Here is a 22,462-nt window from a genome sequence, read left to right on the forward strand (position 1 = left end):
GTGACCACAAAATGCAGATAGAGAACTATGAAGACAGGATGAAAAATATTTCTTTCAATCATCGAAAAGGTTTTAAAACTTTATATAGTAATAAATAAAAGAAATATTGCACCATATTGGATTTTCAACATAACTTCAACATTAATGAGAAAAATTTTCATAAAATCATTTTAGTTATGTTATTGGTTTAATAAAATTACTCCAAGATACACCAAAATCTACTTTTTTATGAAATAATTATTAATTATTATTCAAAAGAAATTGTTATATAAATAAAGGCACAATTATCTTTGAGAACGTAGCTTTCTAAGAAAATTGTACCTTTCGTAACTGTAACATATGGTATATTAGAAGTTGAAAAGTATTTATTAAATATTCTTAAAAATAATATAGTACCAAACATAAACTAAAAAGTTTTGAATCTATTAACTAATTCAATCTTTCATTCAAAACAATTATTTCATATTAGTTAGGCACTTCCGTAAAAATTTTCGTTGCAGCATATAAAACTTAGTAAATATAAAAACAAAAATTCATACTTACATATACTTTCTAGGCAATATTTGCATACGTAGTTTTCACATAAAGTTATTCTCAGTTTCTAAATATTGTTTGTGTAGTCCTTCTATCAGACAATTTAGTAACTAATTATATTTTCTTCTAAAGAAATACATTTTCGTTTCAAATTGCAGAGAACTAGTTTCATAGTAATTGCGAAGAATTATCATCTGCGTCTGTGCCTGTTACCATAGAAATAGATCTAACAGTTCATTTTGCACTTTTATACTATTTGTCATCCAATAATTAGTTTCTATCATTCCTACAAAAGTATACATAAAGAGCTTCTAGCTTTAAATGCTCAGCAATATGTAACTTATTAACTCATTCCAAGATTTGAATAGTTTCCAACAACTATTTTCTCTTCATTTATTTCTTACAATCAGAAGAATTTTAATGATAACTATAAAAGAAGCAAGAGCTATTTCTGAAATAAATGTACGAACAAAAATATAAAACCACTCGATACACAGAATTATTTTTTGGCGGCGCACTAAATTGGCGTGGCGTCGTTTGGCGGTCGTTCTGCCGTAATGAAAGAAGTCTTTTGAAAGAGGGAATTTGCAAAAGAAAGAAAAAGAAATGGAGCCTTCATAGTGTGGGGGAGCTGCCGCGATCTCTGAAATCGAGGAAGAAACTGCGGAGATCGGATGTCGACTGGATCGTAGGGAGAAGAGGTTCGGATTTCCTGGATCAGCGCATGCGTTCTTTCTTCCGTCGAGTTTTGACTGTTAAAAGAACGTTCACGTGAGATATTTAACAGAATAAATGTATTTTAATTGCAATTTCTTCCTCCATTCTTATTTCGTTATAATGAGATCAAATAATAAAATAGTGACGTTATCAAGCATTTACCACAGACATATTTATGCAGAGATATTTTTCAAATCGTATCTGGAATTATAGAGGCATAATTTTGTTTTTCCAAGCACCTCAAAATATATCTTTTATGCTATAATTGCTCTTAACGTTGTGAAACGATGTTTAACTTCAATTGTTTTCGTGTTCTGTATTCCTACAACTCAGGCCCTTATTATTGCACTAGCCTACGAGGTCTGAGCTCTAGGCATAGCTTTTGTAGCTGTACTAAATGTCTGTTATTAGTATTTATTTTTTTACAATTCCTCCCTACTGAATTAATATTTGGCATGCATACTTCCACAGTTTGTAAAATATTATTAGTTTGATTTATTGCTAAATTATTTAAACGAACAAGAATCTTTCAGTTTCTATGATGATTTAAATAGATTTACTATCTACTAAATTTAGATAAATAATATAATTAGAATTTGATGCTCTTACCTATTTTCAAAAAAAAAATTATTAGTATTTTATACAAGTTTCTTTAGTGCAGTAAGAGGCAATATTTTTTTAAAAAATTTACACAGATTTCGTTAATATTTGGGAATATGATTTTAAAAGTACAACTTTTATAACTGAGACTTTTTGCAAATATCTAGGGAGGCATTAAAAACAAATTCAGGATCTGTATCCAAGTTCATCACATCCTGGCAAACTGTTACATTAATAATTTAGTACGTCCAGAGATGGTGTGAGTCAAAAAGGTACTTACCTGGGGTCTCACACCGAAAACATTACAAATTATATAGTAATACACTGTAAAAAAAGGCAGAGAAAAAACAAGTCAGAATAGCTTCGAAACAAATTATGTATTTTTTATTGAGTATAGTGACTTGCAAAATTAAAGTAGCATCCAGTCATTTTAGAGCAAAATGCATAGTCTCAAAAATAATGTGGACAGATTTATTTGTTGACTACCGGCAGGACTTAAACCAAGTACGGATTCATAAAATGTTCAACCTTCACCATTGTTCACATTAGCCAGGGAGAGTTAGGAATTATATAATTTCAACCACAATGCCATATCATGACACACATTGTTTCACTAAAAGGTTTTTAGAATGCAGCAAACTAAACAAAAAGTGAAATTAAAACTACCGGTTTCCTGACTAAGTTATTTGGATGATACTTTCCAAATTGCAAACCTTTGTACCATTAAAATTGGAAACTAGTATGTTTTAATATGTCATTACGACGGCCACTATATAAAGCTTCCCATCTCTCTACTTTGGAGTATGCAGTTTATGTTGGTTAGTGCATCCAATACGAACCCTGAGGTTATTGGTTCGAATTCTGCAGGCAGCCAATGACCATTTCTCTTTCCACATCATTTTTGAGACTATATTTATTTTGGAGCTACTTTGACATATTTTGGCTTAATTTTGAAAACCCCTTTTCTACAATGTAATATTATTTTTAAAGTTGTAAAAACTTCAATCATCATTTTTTTTTCTAATTTAACTTGAAACATAGTATTGAAGCTGAAAAATCTTGATTAGCTTTCATCATAAAAAGGAAATAAAAAAAGAAGGCAGTAGTCTCCACATTTCCAGAAGCCCCGAAAGAAAACGAAAAATTAACAGAATTAAATTTACTGAATTATTTAATTGGAACCGTTAAAGGCTAATTTCCTCGGTTATAAGAATCAATAATGATGGGTATATGAAATATAAAAATGAAGTGATAATACATAATTTGAAGAGAAGTTACTCCATAATATTTACATGCGTTATGTTGTTACTGTCTTGCCTAGGCTAGCCTATTTAAGCCGGTGAAAATGGGTAGGAAGACCAAGAGAGAATAAGATTTTTTTTGGTACTCAGAATTCGAAATCGGAGTTCCACTGGAACTAAATTTAAAAACTACCAATAACTAGTAGCAGTTTTCTAATATCTGGCCTATGGGAGTCATTGTTAAATACAATTGAAAATTGTTTATGAGAAAAAATACGAGATGAAATATTTTAATTTTCTTAAAGCTTTTAATTTGTTTGAAGTTTTTTTTTATTTATTTACTTTTTATTTTTCGATTTTCGTTATGGTTATATATATATTTTTTTTTTATATTTTTGATGATTTTCAATCTATATATAGTTTTTACTTGTTTTTAAGGTGCCTCTTTTTCTTTACCTTTTCCTTTGTAAAAATATTTACTTTTAATCGTTTTAATTAAATTCAGGTCATGAATAATCAAAAAAAAATTTTTTTTAGTTAATTATTTGCTTCTGTAACGTAGTATACCTTTATAACATATGGTTTATTCTAAATGTTAATTCCAAATTTAAATGATGTTAATAAATCTCGAAAGAAAGAATTGAACACTAACCTCCCGGTTCAGTTCTAATGCATTGCTTTAAAAAACAGAACAACAGTGCTTTAAATTCATTTTGCGATTTCTTAACGTAAGTAGTGTACTAAAAAAACGAAAGTTGTAATTTACGTAAAAGAACATGCACTCCAAACAATATACTTTACTCCGTTACAAAATGCCTCTGTAGCTTTTCTGTTTAAAAGCTTCACTAAATTAGATAAGATTGATTTTATTTCTTTCAAGTACTTTAACAATATTACTTAAAATTATCTTTCATATGATTATTTTCTCATCTTTTAGCCCATTAACAAGTGCTCATTTACAACTTGTCAGAAACAAAAATTTCAAGACACTCAAGAAAACTATTTGTTCTAATGAATAAAGTACTTTTTGTCCTTTCTTTTAAGTTAAAAAAAGGATTCAAAACAACTTTAGGTTACTGTCATTGGAGACTCAGAGAATTCTCTATCATTAATGGCGCCAACATCGGTCAGTTGATTCTAATTGAAGAACCAGAGTCAACATTTGCGATTTCGCCTTAATTACTCCGGGGAAAAGGATTGCATTGACAGCGTGCGTGACGTCGACCAGCATTTCCGAGTGGAGTTGAGTGGACAGAATCCTTCATAATTCGCCGTTATGGAATAAATTTTCTGGAGATGATAAAGTGGAAACAGCATTTCTTGGCGTTGAAAGGAGACAACTAAACTTTAATTAAATTTTCGAAAATACATAAATAAAATTGAATCTATAATGGCTTGAGTTCGAATTTAAAAACTAATTCTTTGTTAAAATGATGTTGCAATTTTTATTGTATAAAAGAAAGTTATGTATTTTAGTTAACCATTAATAAAAAGGAATTTTTCGTGTACGATAAAATGTTTTTAATATTCATGAAATGAAAAAAAAATATTTAATAAACGTTATAAAAATTTTGCTTTGATATATTACTTTATAAATTTTGTCGGTAATTTGCATAGTCGATGTTAAAAATAGATATAAATTATCTAATTTAAAAGTTAAAAGAAAAGGAAAAACATTTCAGAAACAGGATAAAAATAAACAGAATAAAATCAAATTATGACAAGAGCTGAAAAATGATTAATTCACGAAATTTTGTTTTAAATATAATATAGAACATCAAAGCTTTTATGGTTCAAATATGTTTAACTTTCAATTATATAATAATGTTTATTTGTTATTAAGTAGAGTAGACATGATTAAGAAATAAGTAGCTGAAAAAATTATAATAGTATATTAATATTTTTAATGATACATTTGGTCATTTTTTTCTTCGAAAATAGTGAAAGAATAGTAAAAAATGATTTAGAAATTATTTTTTAAATTTTTCGTAATTAAAGAAAACATCGTTAAAAGGTCAGTTTTCGTATTTTATCATAATAAATTGTTATTACATTGAAAATGTTATACAAATGATGTTGCAATTTTTATTGAATGAAAGTTATGTATTTTAGGTAACCATTAATAACTTGTTTGAATATTTCCTTAAAAAAATTGAAGTTCGAATATTTTTTTTAAAAAAAATCAATGCTTAAATGTGAGGTAAATTTATAATATTTTGGTTTGATAATAATCCAGCGCTTTTAGTTAAAAATGTCATGAATTTTTTGTGTATGATGAAATATTTTTAATATTCATGAAATGAAAAAAATATATTTAATAAATGTTATAAAATTTTTGCTTTGAAATATTTTTTTATAAATTTTGCAGATAATTTGCATTATAAATTGCTTGATGCTAAAAATAGATATAAATGATCTAATTTAAAAGTTTGAAAAAAAGGAAAAACATTTCAGAAACAGGATAAAAATAAACAGAATAAAATCAAATTATGACAAGAGCTGAAAAATGATTAATTCACGAAATTTTGTTTCAAATATAATATAGAACATCAAAGCTTTTATGGTTCAAATATGTTTAACTTTCAATTATATAATAATGTTTATTTGTTATTAAGTAGAGTAGACATGATTAAGAAATAAGTAGCTGAAAAAATTATAATAGTATATTAATATTTTTAATGATACATTTGGTCATTTTTTTCTTCGAAAATAGTGAAAGAATAGTAAAAAATGATTTAGAAATTATTTTTTAAATTTTTTGTAATTAAAGAAAACATCGTTAAAAGGTCAGTTTTCGTATTTTATCATAATAAATTGTTATTACATTGAAAATGTTATACAAATGATGTTGCAATTTTTATTGAATGAAAGTTATGTATTTTAGGTAACCATTAATAAGTTGTTTAAATATTTCCTTAAAAAAATTGAAGTTCGAATAGTTTTTTTAAAAAAAAATCAATGCTTAAATGTTAGGTAAATTTATAATATTTTGGTTTGATAATAATTTAGCGTTTTTAGTTAAAAATGTCATGAATTTTTTGTGTATGATGAAATATTTTTAATATTCATGAAATGAAAAAAATATATTTAATAAATGTTATAAAATTTTTGCTTTGAAATATTTTTTTATAAATTTTGCAGATAATTTGCATTATAAATTGCTTGATGCTAAAAATAGATATAAATGATCTAATTTAAAAGTTTGAAAAAAAGGAAAAACATTTCAGAAACAGGATAAAAATAAGCAGAATAAAATCAAATTATGACAAGAGCTGAAAAATTATTAATTCACGAAATTTTGTTTCAAATATCTTTATAATGGAGAACATCAAAGCTTTTATGGTTTAAATATGTTTAACTTTCAAATATATAATAGTGCTTAGATATTATTAAGTAGAGTAGACATGATTAAGAAATAAGTAGCTAAAAAAATTAGAATAGTGCATTATATTTTTATTTTGAATGTTATATTTTTAATGATANAAGGTAATTCACTCGTTTTTGACTGTGTATCCAGATGTTAAAATTTGAGCACTTAGTGGTTATGGGCATTAATTTTTTGTTGGTGACAACATAGAATAGCAGTCATTAATACATATATAGTTCCAATAACAGATAAGTACCGAATTCAGGATTGTATGTTCTTGAATTATATTCAATGTGCACTGTTAAAATTTTCATTCTGAAATTATTGTAAAATAACTGGCAGCTGTCTGTCCATCCGATTAACCGTAAAGTTTACGGTAAAGAACGTTTTTTTTTCCCTTATGGTTTTGAAACCATTTACCTAAAGTATGGTTATAAAACCAATGCAAAACTATATGGTTTTTTAGCCATTTAGAATTTTTCAAAAACGGAAAAAAATATAATTATTTAACTAGGCATACTATCTCGGCTTTTCATAAGGTAATGGACATTGGAGAGTGCCGGACACTATAAATTCTTCATATTTTAAAGAGAATGGAGGAAATATTGTGATGTCAACACTAGGACTCGAATTCCAGTTCTGCCGGTCATGAGATTGACAGATAAGCCCGCTCAGCTATGATATGTACACATTAGCTTCATTAGGTGGTTCTAGTTGGTGCGATAAAATTCTGGTTGCTTAACTGTATTAGGTGAAAGCAGTTAATAAAGAGTTCTTCACAAACTCAAAAGTTTGATTACCATTTTATTTATGGTTATTTGACTATTTTGATGAAATATGGTAAAACAACCATTCAATAAATTGTTATTAAACTATTTTTTCCGAGAAATTTCTAACAGTGTGTGAAAATTGATTGACATAACAAAGCTAAATTTGAATTTTAAAATCAATGCACTCATTTGTCCCTTTAAAATATTGTTTTGCTTTGTAAAGAGTAATATTAGAAAAAAATATAATTGTAATGCTTTAGCCAAAAATAATCCATGTCTTCTTAAGCAGAAGAAAAAAATCAATCTTTAAAAGAACAAACTGCTTTTAAAAAAAGTTATTTTAAATAATATCGATCGTTACTAGAAACTTAGGCTGCTACTCAACAAAAATATTTCTTCACAGTCCTTCCAAGCCACGTATTCGAATTATTGATTATCGATACACAAAGTAAAAATATGCTTTTTAATAATAAAAAAAGGAATAGATGAAGGGTGAAAACGACTATCTTTCAACACTTTTTCTACATTATTGTCGATAGTAAATCGACGCAACCTTTCGTTTACTTGAATAAAAAAAATATTGAACTACATTCGAAAAGGAAGTTAATATCGTTTTCGCTAATAAATTTTTCAGAAATGTTTAAAAAGATTTGTTCACTTATCACATATAAAATGCTATCATGAAAAATATGATTAGATCCGGTTGAATCTTCTTTCACTCTACACAGTTAGAAATTTCTGGTAAAAAACGATTAAATAACAATTTATTTCATTGTTATTTTACCATATTTAAACAAAACAGTCAAATATCCATAAATAAGATAATGACCAAACTGTTAACTGTGAGAAAAACTGTTCATTAACTGCTTTCACCTAATACGGTTAAACAACCAGAATTTTATCACACAAACTAAGCCCATCTAATGATGCCACTTAGTTCCTTGAAACTGCTTACATATTATAACCGAGAGGGCTAATCTGTCATCATCATAATCGATAGAGATTCGAGTTCCAGCATTGACATCACAATATTTTCCTCATTCCCTTTAACACATGGAGGGTCTAGCTCCACAATTTGTGCCATGCACTCTCCAATGTCCATTACAAACGAAAAGTCTTGCTCGTATGTTCAGTTAAATTTCTATTTTAAGGTTTTTGAACTATGCCAGTTTTAAAATTTTAAAAACCGTATAGTTTTGTATTCATGGTTTGATAACCATACTAGTTGTAAACGGTTTCAAAACCATAAAAGTAAAGAAATGTTCTTTATGGTAAATTTTACTGTTAATCGGATGGACAGACTGCTGTCGGTTATTTTACCATAATTTTTTTAATGAAAATTCTAACCGTGCATGGTTAATATTATAATGCATTTAGAGTAATATTGAACTCCTTTGCTTAAGTTTATAAAAAGCTGGCTGTACGTCAAAATAGGCACACATATTGGGAATATTGTTTAAAATTTATAATTCCACCCGCAGCTAAACTTAAATCTGAATCTAAGATTATATCCCTTATTTTTTCTCCGGTGTTATCTAATAATACTAATTACATTTTAATTACTAAAATAAAAATAGATTTATTAATTTTCTTTACACTAAACTTTAAAATCTCACTTTTAGAAGTTTTGGAGCACGAAATAATCATTTCCTAATATTTGCTTAAGTATTTTTTTACAGAGAAGACGGTTTTTTTCCTATCATCATGTGAAGTTCGACTAGCATTAGCCAGAAACCGTAACTCGATGGTACGGCTCTCTATAATTAAGAAACTAAGCTTAAATGAAAATTTTGCTCCAATCGTATCTAAACTCTGTTTCATTTAAGAATTTAATAAATATGCGTGCATATTATTAAATTCTTTTTTCAAACATTTATTTTAAAATCATTTTTAATCATTATGATAATTCCTTTATATGGTGTACGAGTAATGTAAGTTGATACATTAACCATGATTTTTATTTCTAATTTCATAAATACTGGCATGTTAAAAAATAATAAATTTTTTTTCTTCATGTAATTGGCAGAAAGCATACTTCGAGATAAAAACATTTAGTATCTCATATTCTATTCCATCAATCGAATACGAAACAAATTCAACAACATTTTCTGTTTTTCTGCATCAACATACTCCAGCAATTTAGCACGTTCTTTACGACAATTTAACCGGCTTGGAAATGGTATTTTTTATAGCAAGCAATTACTTTAGAGGAGTTTGGCTTACAAATCGTTTGCATTTTTGTTTTGGAAAAAAAAGTCATTTTAAGATTTAAAGACATCAGATCTTTTTTATGCTGAAACTTAGGACAAAACAAAATATAGTACGATTAAGGAAGGCTTTTCAGCAAATTGCTCAGTATACTGGAATAAAAAAGAGAAAATGCGAGTGTTGATGTGAAACAATGTCTTTTAGAAAAAACACCCTCAGTTATTTTTCTTGACGACTTTAAATGAATGAAGCGTACAAAAAAATTGCCAAACATTTAGTTTTTATTTTTTATTTTTGGGGGGGGGATATAAACTGACTTTCAATTAGAAATAAATGCAGTTTATCTACAACTTATGTTAAAATTATTAACCGTAAAGGACTAAAACTTGTAAAAAATGCAAAGAAACTAACTTTCAAATAAATGAAAAGAAAGCAAGACATAAAAACTTTAAAAACCCATTTTGCATTAACTTACCATTTTGTGAAACAATTATGATTGAAAACTTCCTCAAATTTTTCCTTTGCATATTATTCAAAGACAAACAATAATGTACGAAAAATATTCATTAGTTTATATCTTATTATATCAACTATTTATTTGTATTTTCTGTTGTTATAAATATGCTTCCATTTTATATATCTTTGTGTTTAATACAAAATTGGTGATTTTACTACACGAATAAATTTTCTTATTTTAATAAAGTCAGATATAGCTTTTTTAAAGTAGTTGTTTAAACCATTTTTTGCTAAAGGAATTACGTAGAATGCTCAAACAAAAGATTAAGTGACCGCATAACTTCTGATATAATGCTCGGATGTTCACGCATTCAGATACAATTATCTAAAAAAGATACTTTCAAGGAAAGTACGTTTGTCTTCCTGATTCCGTAGCTTAAAATGCACTCTGAAGAGCCTGATTAAGATATTTCTGAATACTCCCACGAGTAATAAATTAGTACCTAAAAACCAAATCAACTCATCAAAAGTATTTCAAATGTTCAGTTCTTTATTAAACGCATACTATGAGGGTGTTTTCACACCAAGGTTATCATTTAAGTATTTTTACTGTTTCAAAATAAACCATGAAATGCAGGAAGGTAATCAGATTTCCTTATAAAACTTCATATTGAATCGCATATTTTAGGCAAGTAACCAATATAATAAATGGCATTTCGATACTTTTAATATTTACTAAAATATTTCATGTTTTTTCAAATGCTGTTTTATATGAGAATTGTCTTTTATTAACAACATTTAAATTTTATAAAGGTAATACTTCTGAACACTCACCAAATGAAATGCAATATATCTGTTTCAAAATAACCATTGTTTTAAAGTTATAGGCTTAAATTTAAAAATTTATAAAGAAAGATAATTCTTTTTGTTTGAATCTTTTAGATCATAATTGTGTTTAGAATATGTTTTATTAATTTGAAATAACTTTAAGGTCGATTACTAATTGCAGCTATGTTTGAATTATTTTTTTGCGTATTTTTTACATGGTACTGCCATTTTTCATCTATTTTACTAGTTTGTCATAAAAATAAATGCGTAAAACTCGAAACACGTTTAATTTTCTATATTTATGAAAAATAAGGGAAAGGGCTTCGTTTCCTGCATAGAAAAATTTTATAGTTTTTATGTCACATTCAGCCAAGCAATAGTGAGATTGTTACGTTATTTGTTATAAAAATACTGAAGCAACATAAAAAAATGTCTTTATATGTATATGTTTCAATTGATTGATTTATTGATTGTTCAGATTATTTTTGTTTTAAATTATAGATTGTTCGAGCAATGATTGGTTGATTGCACATCTTATCAATGAGGTAATTAAAAGTTCTCATCCGCACCTTGGAGTTTTGAACAACTACAATTTTTAATTTACGCTATTCAAATCGTAAGATAAAATAGAAATAAAATTAAATAATTCTCGTGATTTTTATAAACTAATATATAATTATCTACATAATTTTAACACCAGAATGTCTGAAAAATTTAGTGCATCTCGACTCCAAAAGCTGTGACAACTACTTCACACCGAAGTGGTGAAGTGAACTAACATAAATAGTTCTCGGTTCTTTGTACTTCATTACACTATTACACCATGTTTTTATACTATTTTATGTAAAGTAGTTGCCACCATTTTTTTGTATTTAGTAACACTAAAACATATGATTAGAGTAAGATCATGTGCACGTAAGAGCCAGTTAGGTAATTAATTTCACAAGTCAATAAAAGGTTATTGTTAATCAAACATGCGCGTTATACAGATTGAATATTAAAGCGAATTCGAACTAGGTTTACACAACTGGAAATATACAGCCCAATTTTAACGACAAACTTCTGGCTCTGTAGACTTCGTACAGCAGCGAAAAAGAAAATTCAAAATCACGTTATCATTGGTGTTTTCGGAAGCGAAGATGGCCCAAAAATGGTGTGAATGAGCTCTAAATTCGAGTAAGCTTTTTCCACTTTAGGTGTTTAGATTTAAATTACACCCTTTAAATTGAACATGACAGCTCTATTTGGTATTAACTTGAAGTAAAGTGTTCTTTCTCACACATATTATGTTGACAAACATTAAACTGTTGTGTTTTCTCTCCAAGTATAATGTTTGTCAACATAATACTTGAAGAGAAAGCACAACAGTTTTTACAGTGCACTTAGTCGGAGGGGGACAGTGTGGCCCTTCTTTTATTTATTGAGTTAAGGTCAATTATTTGTCTAAATTTTAAAAAAATGCGCGAAACAACAGTTTAATAAATATATAACAGAGGCTCAAAGTCAGATGAAACAGTACATTGCAGTTATGTTTTCTTTTCTTTCATTGTTCATTTAATTGAAATTCCTCCACTGATAAATCATAAATAATGACGTTAAAAAAATAAACTAAAATACTCTTTTTCAATTCATAAAACTGATTAATTGCCAGCTGCTTTTCCCTATGAAACAAATGAAGCTCGAACTTCCACACCTAACTTCGGGATAAAATAGAAAACTATAGACTTTATGTGACCTAACTCATTATTTTCGTTCCTTTCTATACGTAAACTGGATGCATTTATAGCATTTAAAACTATATTTTAGTTCTGGAAAAAAGTATAGTAGCGATGATTCCAAGAAAAGAAGATTTTCTTCAAAATATTGCAAAATACCTCTGGGGCCGTCGTGACCCCTGCTGTTATTCTATTTAGAAGTTTCAATGCCGCTCAATAAGGGATAGATCCTTTAGGATGAAATGCATACTTAAATAGGATTACATTATGAAAAGTCAAGAAATTGCACTGAAAACTGTTTTTGGAATAGCAAAAAAAGGGCTACTCAAGTCTCTCCATCTTACTAGTGTTAATAAATTTTTCTTGATATATATTTGTTGTATATAAAGGATGTATATATGCCATAATTTCTTATACTTTTGCATGAACGACAGAAATACTAAAAATAATTTATATTAAGGAGTAGTCAGCATGAATCTGTCCACATTAGAGCCAATTAAACCCTTTTTTAAATTTTCTCCTTTGTTTTAGTTTGTTTTTCAACCTTGCATTATGTTTTTTAATATCCATAACAGTATTGTTTTTATAAATATCGAATTGTTACACTATTAAGAATTGTAAAACTGTAGCTCAAACGATTTTATTAGCTGTATTAAACTGACATCAATGGCTAACAGGCTATGACTTATGGCTGAACACTGGCTAACAGGCTATAGGAAAGTTTTTCAATATTCGTAGCTAATTTATCTTCTTAATTAGATTTAATCATATCTTGCTAATTATGAGGCAATTCGCAAATCTAAATTCGCTAGAGCTAAATCTTACAATCTAAACTGTGAAAAATTTTGGGTAAAATTACAGTAAAAAGTACCGGCACTCAGAATGTTTGTACTTTTTACCGTAAAATCCATTTTTATCGCAACATGTTAAGGAACAGAAAATCTGATAAACCGTAATTTTTTACAGTAATAATCACAGGAAAATCACTGAATCACTCTAATTAAACAAATATCATTGTAAAAATTACTGTAAAAACTGATTTTACGGATGATGCACCCAAAGTGCCATTACTTTATACCGTAATTTGATTCGCTATTTTTTACAGTGTTTAGAAAGACAACTTAACATTTTATAAGGACAACTTGCTTTTAATAAAGAGATGCTACATCGATAGAGAAAAAATGGCAAAATCTTCGATCAAAACAATTACTTATTTTCATCTTAGGAATTTTAAAACCCATTAATATTTAGGGAAAATAAAACATAAAGCAGATGTCTTAAAATATTTCAATAAAGCGTCTAGTTTCGAGAAAATTTCAATGGCAAGAGTATAGCCCAAAGGAAAGTCTTTTAATAAATGAGAATTTTCTCCACAGATTCTTGAAGCTCACCACATTATTAAAATGTTTAGCGTGACTAAAAGGAACACGAAAAGTATTATAAATAGTAACTCGAAAATAACTAATCTTCAAACATCTGCTTCTGGCTATTAAACACAATGTATAATCTTTTAAGAGGATTTCTCGGTCGAATGCGCATTATCAATATTCTAATTGAGGAATATTTTGAAGTTTCAATTTATAACCAATATATGGAAACTTTTGTATTTATAAATTCACTTTCCTGAATAGAAAGAGATGGAACTATTTAAAATATTCAAGCGAAGTCAACAAAACATAAGCATTCATCGTAGTCATAAATGCCCTTGGAAATATATTTATGCTTTGCTAGCTTGTTAAATTCCCCAATGAATTTCTATGTGGTATTTCTTATCTTATTTTGGGAAAATTTAGCAAACGTATAAATTATAAGTTATTTAACAATCAAAAACTCTTTTGAATCAAAATTATATTGGTTTATAAAGAAAGTTAACCCCTTCCTTCTCGCTCCCGTGAAAATGGTGGGGTGATTTTTTGCTCGCTATTTCTCGCTCCCGTGATATTGACGGGCAGGGGTGTTCAGTAGTAATGCGCCAATAAGAATAAAACTAGTTCATTTCTTTTGCCCGGAAAACATTTTATTTCTCATTTTACGCACCATACAGCCGTACTAGGATATTTTTAAGGTAATTGTAAATAGTTAGTTTATCTTAAACTAGATACTTGCACTAATCAAATACGTGTATTTGGCAAAATAGACACTTTTATGACCGTTTTCTTGAAAATTAACCGATCGTTAAGGGGTTAAAAAATTTGAAATACGATCTTTTTCTGGATTTTTTCGACGGATTTCTTTTCATAATTAATATAAGATGCTGATTTTGATGTCTTTTTTTTCTTAATAACTAATAATGCTTCTAATGTATGGGAATTATTACGATATTTTGCACGCAATAATACTAAAATAGTTATTATTAAAGATGTATTCTTGAACCCATGTTTTAATTTATTATATTAATGGGTTGAAACTTGGAAAACAATGTATTCATTTGCTATGAATCAAGGCTTCGAAGAGAGTATGCTATGTATTCCCCATAACTTTCCTTAATATTAACCCATAATTTTGAAACTTGGTTAGATATTATATATTAGTAATATATGTTACCATGAAAGGCGAAATTATTATTGACAAATTAGGAGTTGCACAATTAGACATTATATGGTTCCCCTGACTAGCCCCAGAAATTACTTGTAAAGCTTTATATGAGTCTGACTGTCAGGTGAACTTGTAGCTTTATGTGGTTTGAAGCATCAAATTGCTAGTTACAAGGAAGGATGCGTGGTTCGATTCTCAGCTGCGGTTGATTAATAAAAATTAGATTTACATTTCACCTGACATTTCGACGTTTCACAAGATGTGATGGAGTTTATGTTGGCTCATGCGCAGTATAGAACAAATTCATTTAAAAAAAACTTTGTATTTTCAGATTTTTAAGTAATCTATTGAATTTTAAAAACATGGACATTCTTGAACATGTAAAACATCCAATTTTGTTAATTTTGGATACAATTTGTATTAATTAAAAATTTAAAGAAACATATCGAAGTATTGAATCCTCACAGTTTTCGTAGATATAAAGTATGAGAACAAAATATTTTAGTCACTTAGTTTCGGGTTTAAATAATCTATAAATTGACCAATCAACAAACGAATATGCATTCAGCTGAAAATTATTTTCACAAAATTGAACACAAAAATGGGTATGTATGAGAATTGAACACCAGAAATTGGTATGTATGTTGCGGGAATTCGAATAGTCTTCAAATTAGTAGGTTATGCAAATGTCTCTCAAATATCTGAATTTTCACTTAAAATTCGAAAATTTTACAGCTCCATATACCTAGAGCACGTAAAAATTTTAATCAAATATGTACTCTTCCCCTTACATGCCCGACTGGGCTTATAAACATTTACTCATAAATTTATTAAGCATCCCTTTAAATTGAGATTAGAATAATTTTTAGAGCAAATTTCGCTTATTTTTTATTTCCATATTTACAGATATTTTGTAGCAAAGCAAAATGTGATAAAAAAAATGGAAATTAAAGTTGAAATTGATATGTGAAAGCGAAAGTGAAAATGATAGCAACTTTAAATGCTTAAATAAATGCAACTACGTCAATTTTTTCGATGTAAAGTTCGTTTAATACTCATTTCTACTTAATGTTTGTAATGTCCCTTTTTCGATCTGGTAAGTGAATAGTATGAAGTGTATAAAATTTCTTAAATAAATAGTTACATTCAATTGTTTTTATTAATACATTCGGAAAAGATATCCTGCAACGTAAAAGTTTAACTAGGATACGCATTTTGAAGAAATTGCTTAATTGGTTCACATAAACATTTTTACAGTTTCCAAACCCTAATATCACTTCCTACCATTCAAATCGCTGCAATATTGGCAAAATGACAAGATGAGAAATACGCCTATCATTCACACATTATCTGCCAGGAGGAACTTTAAGTCATCATTTTGTGTTGGGATCTTATCGTGTTCATCTTATCGTATCATCTTATCATCTTCATCTTATCATCAAGATCCAAGTAAACAAGTCTTATAGGATTTTGAAATCAGACAAATAAAAATAAAGGGTAAACATTTAGAATCAATTCGTTTTTCATTGGCAAAGTACAGTATATTAGTCTCCGTTTGAATAACTATCACATCATTCTGAAAAAAAATTTCTGAAATAATTCATTTTTCTATTTTCATACAAAGCAATTTATTATGAAAAACATTTTAAATTTGTTTTGCATATAATTTAATTAGAATTATTTGCAAATCCATACTTATGATTTTTTTTCAAGCACTTACCGAATAAAAAGTAAAAAGCACGTTTAAAAATATTTAAAAAATGAAACAAGTTTTCAAAATTTTAAAAAAAAATTCTAATTTTAGTTAGTTTTAATTTAAATTTTTTTTATAAAACTGTTTTAAAAAAATTTAAAAATTTCATAAAAATGTTTTCTAACTTAAAACTCTAACACAAAGAACTTTTTCTATATTTTATAATTAATTTCTATAATATGAAAAATAAAAAATTAAAAAGCGTTTTTTTAAGCTTAATATTTTTTTATATTAATGTGTGTAACAGAGGATATTTTGAATTTATATTTTGTTACTTTATTTTAATTTTTATGCAAGGAAAATTGTTTCAAAAATATTCAAACGTAAATAAAGTTAATGTATTTCATAAAATTCACCTGAAACTTTATTTATCAATTCTTTTCACAAATAAATTCTTCATCTTTAAAACAAAAACAAAAATTAAAACTCTAGAAAAAACCTTTTTGCATTAACTATCCATACACCGAAAAATGTTTTTTTCGTATTCGAAACCAGATATTTTAGCACTTTTCACAGATTTTTTTTTTAATCAAAGTAAGAAAACTCTTTTTTTTTTTTTAAATGCCCTCTTGACTATTGATACTTAGTCTGAAAGATGTATGTGCTTTAGTTTTTCAAGTAAAGCACTCGGAAAAAATATTTAGTTCTTTTTTATGTTGAACTTCTTGCTGAAACAAGAAAAATGTGATTAAAAAAGCTTTTTTGAAAATTGCTCACTTTGTTGAATGGGAAATAAATAAATAAAACATTTTGAAAAAGTTTTAAGGTAACAATAAATGAGTGAAAGGTCTTTAAGATCTAAATGCTTGTTGTCATTTAGCCTTTTAACTACTAGCAATTAATATTGAAAACATGAAAAGCTACATGTAAATGTAAAGAAATCTACTTATTCACAACGTGAGTTTAAATTTTATTCGACAAATGATAATTAAATTATCAATGTCAGTTTAATGCAACTAATGAAATCATTGGAATCACATTTTTACAATTTTTGAACAGTGTAACAATTTGATTTTTCTAAAACCAAAACTATTATGGATATTTAACAAAAACATAACGCAATTGTTCCTGCGTATATTTAGTTGCATGTTATTCCTGATCTGTATTCATTATATTTGACTATACTGATAATTAAGGCACCTGTAATTTAAATTATTGTTTATTAATATAACTGAAAAAATGCATAAATACTGTGAAAAATATATAAGTATTACTACGTTTAACAATTCCTTAATATTAATATTGTGTAAAAAACATTCATTATATTCTAAGTCATTACGCACAATAAACATTTATCATTCAATCGTTGTTCAGGATAATACTTTATTCATTAAATAATATATTTTCATTATATTCTAAGTCATTACGCACAATAAACATTTATCATTCAATCGTTGTTCAAGATAATACTTTATTCATTAAATAGTATATATTTTAGCAAAATATTACAAAAGCATTATTTTAAATAATATGAAAACGAAAACTTGAACTACTTTTTTTTATTTTCCTATGCTACTATGCATGAATACTGATGAAATCAGTTAGACATTCTATTTTAATTAATACATTATTTCACATAGCAGCCATTTTTTGATTTTTATTTGTTCTGGTATTATAATTACATTATTTCCTAATTAATAAGATTAAATTTTTGTTTAAAATAAAGAATGTTTTGTTTAAGAGTAAATGCGTGGTACATTCGAAACGCTTTTAATTAATTTTTAAGCCAAAAACATTAGATGAAATCTTCTTAAAAAATGATTAGTACTGTGCACGTGAATTTTTTGGACAGTATTAATTTATTATAATCAAACTATTGAAATTTATATTTTTATTTTAAATGTCAATTTTAGCAAACTTAAGAAATAAAATATAGTTATTATTTTAAACGTAAATAAAATAAAATATAGTTATTATTATTTTTTAATAACACGTAATAAAATTAATTAAATTTATTTGAAACATAAATTACTGCCAGAAATAATTTAATTAAATAATTTCCGTCGAGACATATTATTTTTATGATGAATAAACTCAACAAATTTGCTCAGTAAATAGTCATACTAAATGTCGTTTTAAAAAGTAAACATAAGTTCAAAAATTATTATGCTTACGAAAAAATTAATTTGAAATAATTTGAAGAAAGAAAATCAAATTATCAATAGAAGATTTTACATTCCATTACCTTTAAATTCTAAGATTTAAGTAAAAATTTGTATTGTTTAAACTACCATGTTTTGTTAGAGAACAAAAAGAAGAAGAAAATTTTTAAAGACAAATCACATGCTGCTTTTTTTTATGTTGTTAAAAATGATACCTTAAATCTTTCCAACTTTAAGTCACTTTTAAGGTATATATTGTTATTAAATACCGTTAAATCAACTGGAAAATAAATTTAAAAAATATTGGACTAAAAACCTTTTATTTCTTTTAAAAGGGTCAAGTTATTCTTCAATTTTTTGAAGATTGTGATAAATGTTGTTGCTCTAAATTATATTTGCTCAACAAAAAGCTTTTTTAAAAAACTATTAATTAACAATAAAGCACTCTGAACATTTTCCCATCGATATTTGAAAATAATATCTTTGTATTAGACTTAAAGATAAAAAGAAACCAGTTACACTTAATAAAGTTATAATTTTATTTTTCCAATGATAAATTTATTCTGAATCTATCTTTATTTCTGATCCAAATAATATTTTACCTAAGTTTAATTATCTTAATAAAATTTCCCAAGTGTTTCATCTTTTTTTAAATTTTAAAATTTCAATAAATTTAAGAAACTTTTGACGCAGGTAAACAAAATATCACGTTTATTTTTCACAAAAACATGTTTAATAATTAGAAACTGTTTGTCAATTAAATTTATAAAAACTCTGTGTACATTTTTCCTGGGAATTATAATCATTTTGCCTATGAATTCCTCTAAAGTGTTCAATATTATAAGATCGAAAATAAATGAAAGGTCAAAAAGAATCAAACAATTTGTTATATAACGAATTTTAAAAAAAAAAGCTTTTTGTTTAAATAAGATCAGTTCTTTTTATCTCATTAAGCATAATATTTCAGTAAATATTTATGTTTTCAGTTAATCTTATATTTATTATGTTATGTGAAAAAAAAGTTTTCCTATTACTTATGTTTTTCTTAATTAAGTATAGTAAACACTTTTTTAAACAAAAGTATGTGTTTTCAAACATTTAAAAATTACAATCTTGCAATCTCAAAGGAAATACTGTAATCTTTAATTACATTTTCAAAATCTACAAGGCTTGCATTGTAGCTATTTGTATATTTTAATTGGTCTTTATCATTTATATATGTTCAATAACATGAGAAGAAATTTTTGATAATTTCTGACTTTACATAAAAGATGATAAAGCATTTTTTTGTATTTAATATTTCAAAATAATAATGTTTCAAACAATAATGTCGCAATATTATGCTCAAACTCAAAACGAAAGAAAAATTACCGCTTTCTATTTTAGTTGCATTACCTTCTTCCACAAAAACATAACGATGCTCTCATTCATATTTTTAAGTGCAATTTTATAAAAACATAAATTCAATGACATATTTCTGAAATGTTCTTTATTAAATATCTAATTTCAGATGAAACGAAGCGTTTTAGAAATAGATCTCATATTCCTGAAATGAGGTATACTATTATGCCTAAAATTTCAAATTAGTTTTTGACATCAATTACATATCCAACGGACTTAAAGAAAACGCAATATACAGTTTTCATAAAACAGATGCGTCACTAGAATTAAAGACGCTTACATGATTTTCAAAATTATCAGTAAATCACAAATTCGTTGTCAGAATGAATACCCATGAAATAGATAATTAACCTGGGTAATGGGATATTTGCAAGTGACGCAGTGTGGGTATCTCGATCCTGATTGGTTGTTGAAACGTGGTATTTGCTTACGTTATCAACTGTTGTTTCTGTTCAAATTCAAGTAAGCCAAGCCCGTCAAGTACCAATTCTCTTAAGTGACACATTCTATTTTCTTTCACAAAAAATCTATTCTTTCACTATACATGTCTTATTTAATACAAAGACAGGAATGAAGCCATGTAGAACATAAACAAACTAGTTTAGTTAGAACGTAAACAAACTAGCTTTTTTAGACAGCTCTACTAATTTCTGATATTTAATGATTTCAAATTTAGCTGTTTAGTTAGTAAAAATTAGCAAGTTTTACTTAACACTATCGTAATTTTAATATTAAAATAATTTTGGAAACATATTGATTAAACACTTCGTTCGAAAATTAGTTATTTGGAGAACATTGAATTCTGAATTATTGAATTCTAAATTATAATTTGGAGTTATATTTAATGATAATATAACTTCAATGCATTATATAACTTCAATATACTATATTGAAATTATATTTAATAGAAGGAAAATTTAATTATGTATAAATTAATAAATTGTAATATTTTTGTATTATTAATTTATTATGAAGATTTAGCATTTAACTTCAAAACTTATTTTATTCGCAATACACTAAAAAAATAGTGTCAACTCAAATCGTATTATAGCTAAAAGCAATAAAAAAAATTATAAACTTTCTTTAAACCACTCTTCATTTTGAAGAACTAATTTAAATGATGTTTTAGCTTTGTGAACAGTGACTATGTTAATTCTTGTTTTCCGCTTGCCTATTTTTGCAATAATTTAAGCACAAGTCATAAAGTAAATATTTACTGCATTTCTCATTTTATTTTCGTTCCATTTCAAACAATGAGGTTCTATTAAGAAGAGTTATAAAGTAAATAACCTGGTCAACTTTCTTCTCATTTTTTATAGTTTTGTAATAATAGGAAAATACTCAAAAATACATTTTTAAGGGAGTAATTTAATCACTTAAAAGAGGAGCACTTTAAAATTAATTTGAAAATACTAAAGAAAACTGATTAAGAGCATAAAATATTCTCTGAGATTATTATCGTAGACTTTCCTATAAGATATTAATCTCATTCAGTTTCCATGCAAATTCTTAACGTTCCAAAAACTAACTGAAAATAAAAAGAGATTTTAAAGAAAGAAATTAATTTAATATGTAATTGAAAAACTAAAATTACCACGTTTCCTTTTGGATGTAAACTAAATAATTTGTAGAATTAATTTAAATCGTCAAGAGAACAAAACAACTTAAAAGGTTTTGCATGTTTAAAATTTTAAAAAATAATGCAATTAATTTTCTTTCAATCGGAAAAAAATTATTTTCTTATCTTAATTGAAAAAGGAGATAAGACTCGTTTTTTTCTGTTCCTTTCTAACCTTATTGAATTTTAAAGCTTTTCTTTTCATCATAATTATTTTACAAATTTAGGTCTTAGAAAAAGATAAAAAAAATAGCTACAGAAAATTTAGAATAGTTATAAACTTTATTTATTTACTTTTATTTCCTTAAAAAATTAGTATGATAATAACGGAGTTTGTTAAATAATTTCAAAATATTAATAACTAGAGACATGCAGTTTTAATTCTCGAATTGTTTTACACTTTTATCTAGACTATCGTTTCTCTAAGATCATTATTTTATGTCAATTTTTATTTATTTATTTTTCTTGCAAATTTAAAACAATGTATCAAAAAATGTAATAAACAGGACTGCTTAAAGTTTAAAATAGAAAAATAGTTACTTTGTCTCAACTTATCGTCATAAAATTCTTGAAATAGCTTTAGACTTTTTTTAATATAAAAATGATAAAAAGAAGTT

The 22,462-nt window shown here is 26.4% G+C and overlaps 2 protein-coding genes across 2 annotated transcripts in view; one reads left to right on the forward strand and one right to left on the reverse strand.

Annotated features, from left to right (window-relative positions):
- LOC107443124 (chondroitin sulfate N-acetylgalactosaminyltransferase 1) overlaps window positions 1-1,224 on the reverse strand; it is a 37,603-nt gene extending 36,379 nt beyond the window's left edge. The window contains exon 1 of the mRNA XM_043043853.2: window positions 544-1,224. The gene's annotated coding sequence lies outside the window, so the exon portion shown is untranslated. The remainder of the gene's footprint in view (window positions 1-543) is intronic.
- Window positions 1-22,462, forward strand: part of LOC107443118 (astacin-like metalloprotease toxin 5) — a 464,016-nt gene that overhangs the window by 346,794 nt on the left and 94,760 nt on the right. The gene's annotated exons all lie outside the window — the stretch shown is intronic.

This window comes from Parasteatoda tepidariorum, chromosome 7 (genome assembly GCF_043381705.1).
Source record: "Parasteatoda tepidariorum isolate YZ-2023 chromosome 7, CAS_Ptep_4.0, whole genome shotgun sequence".
NCBI lineage: Eukaryota > Metazoa > Arthropoda > Arachnida > Araneae > Theridiidae > Parasteatoda > Parasteatoda tepidariorum.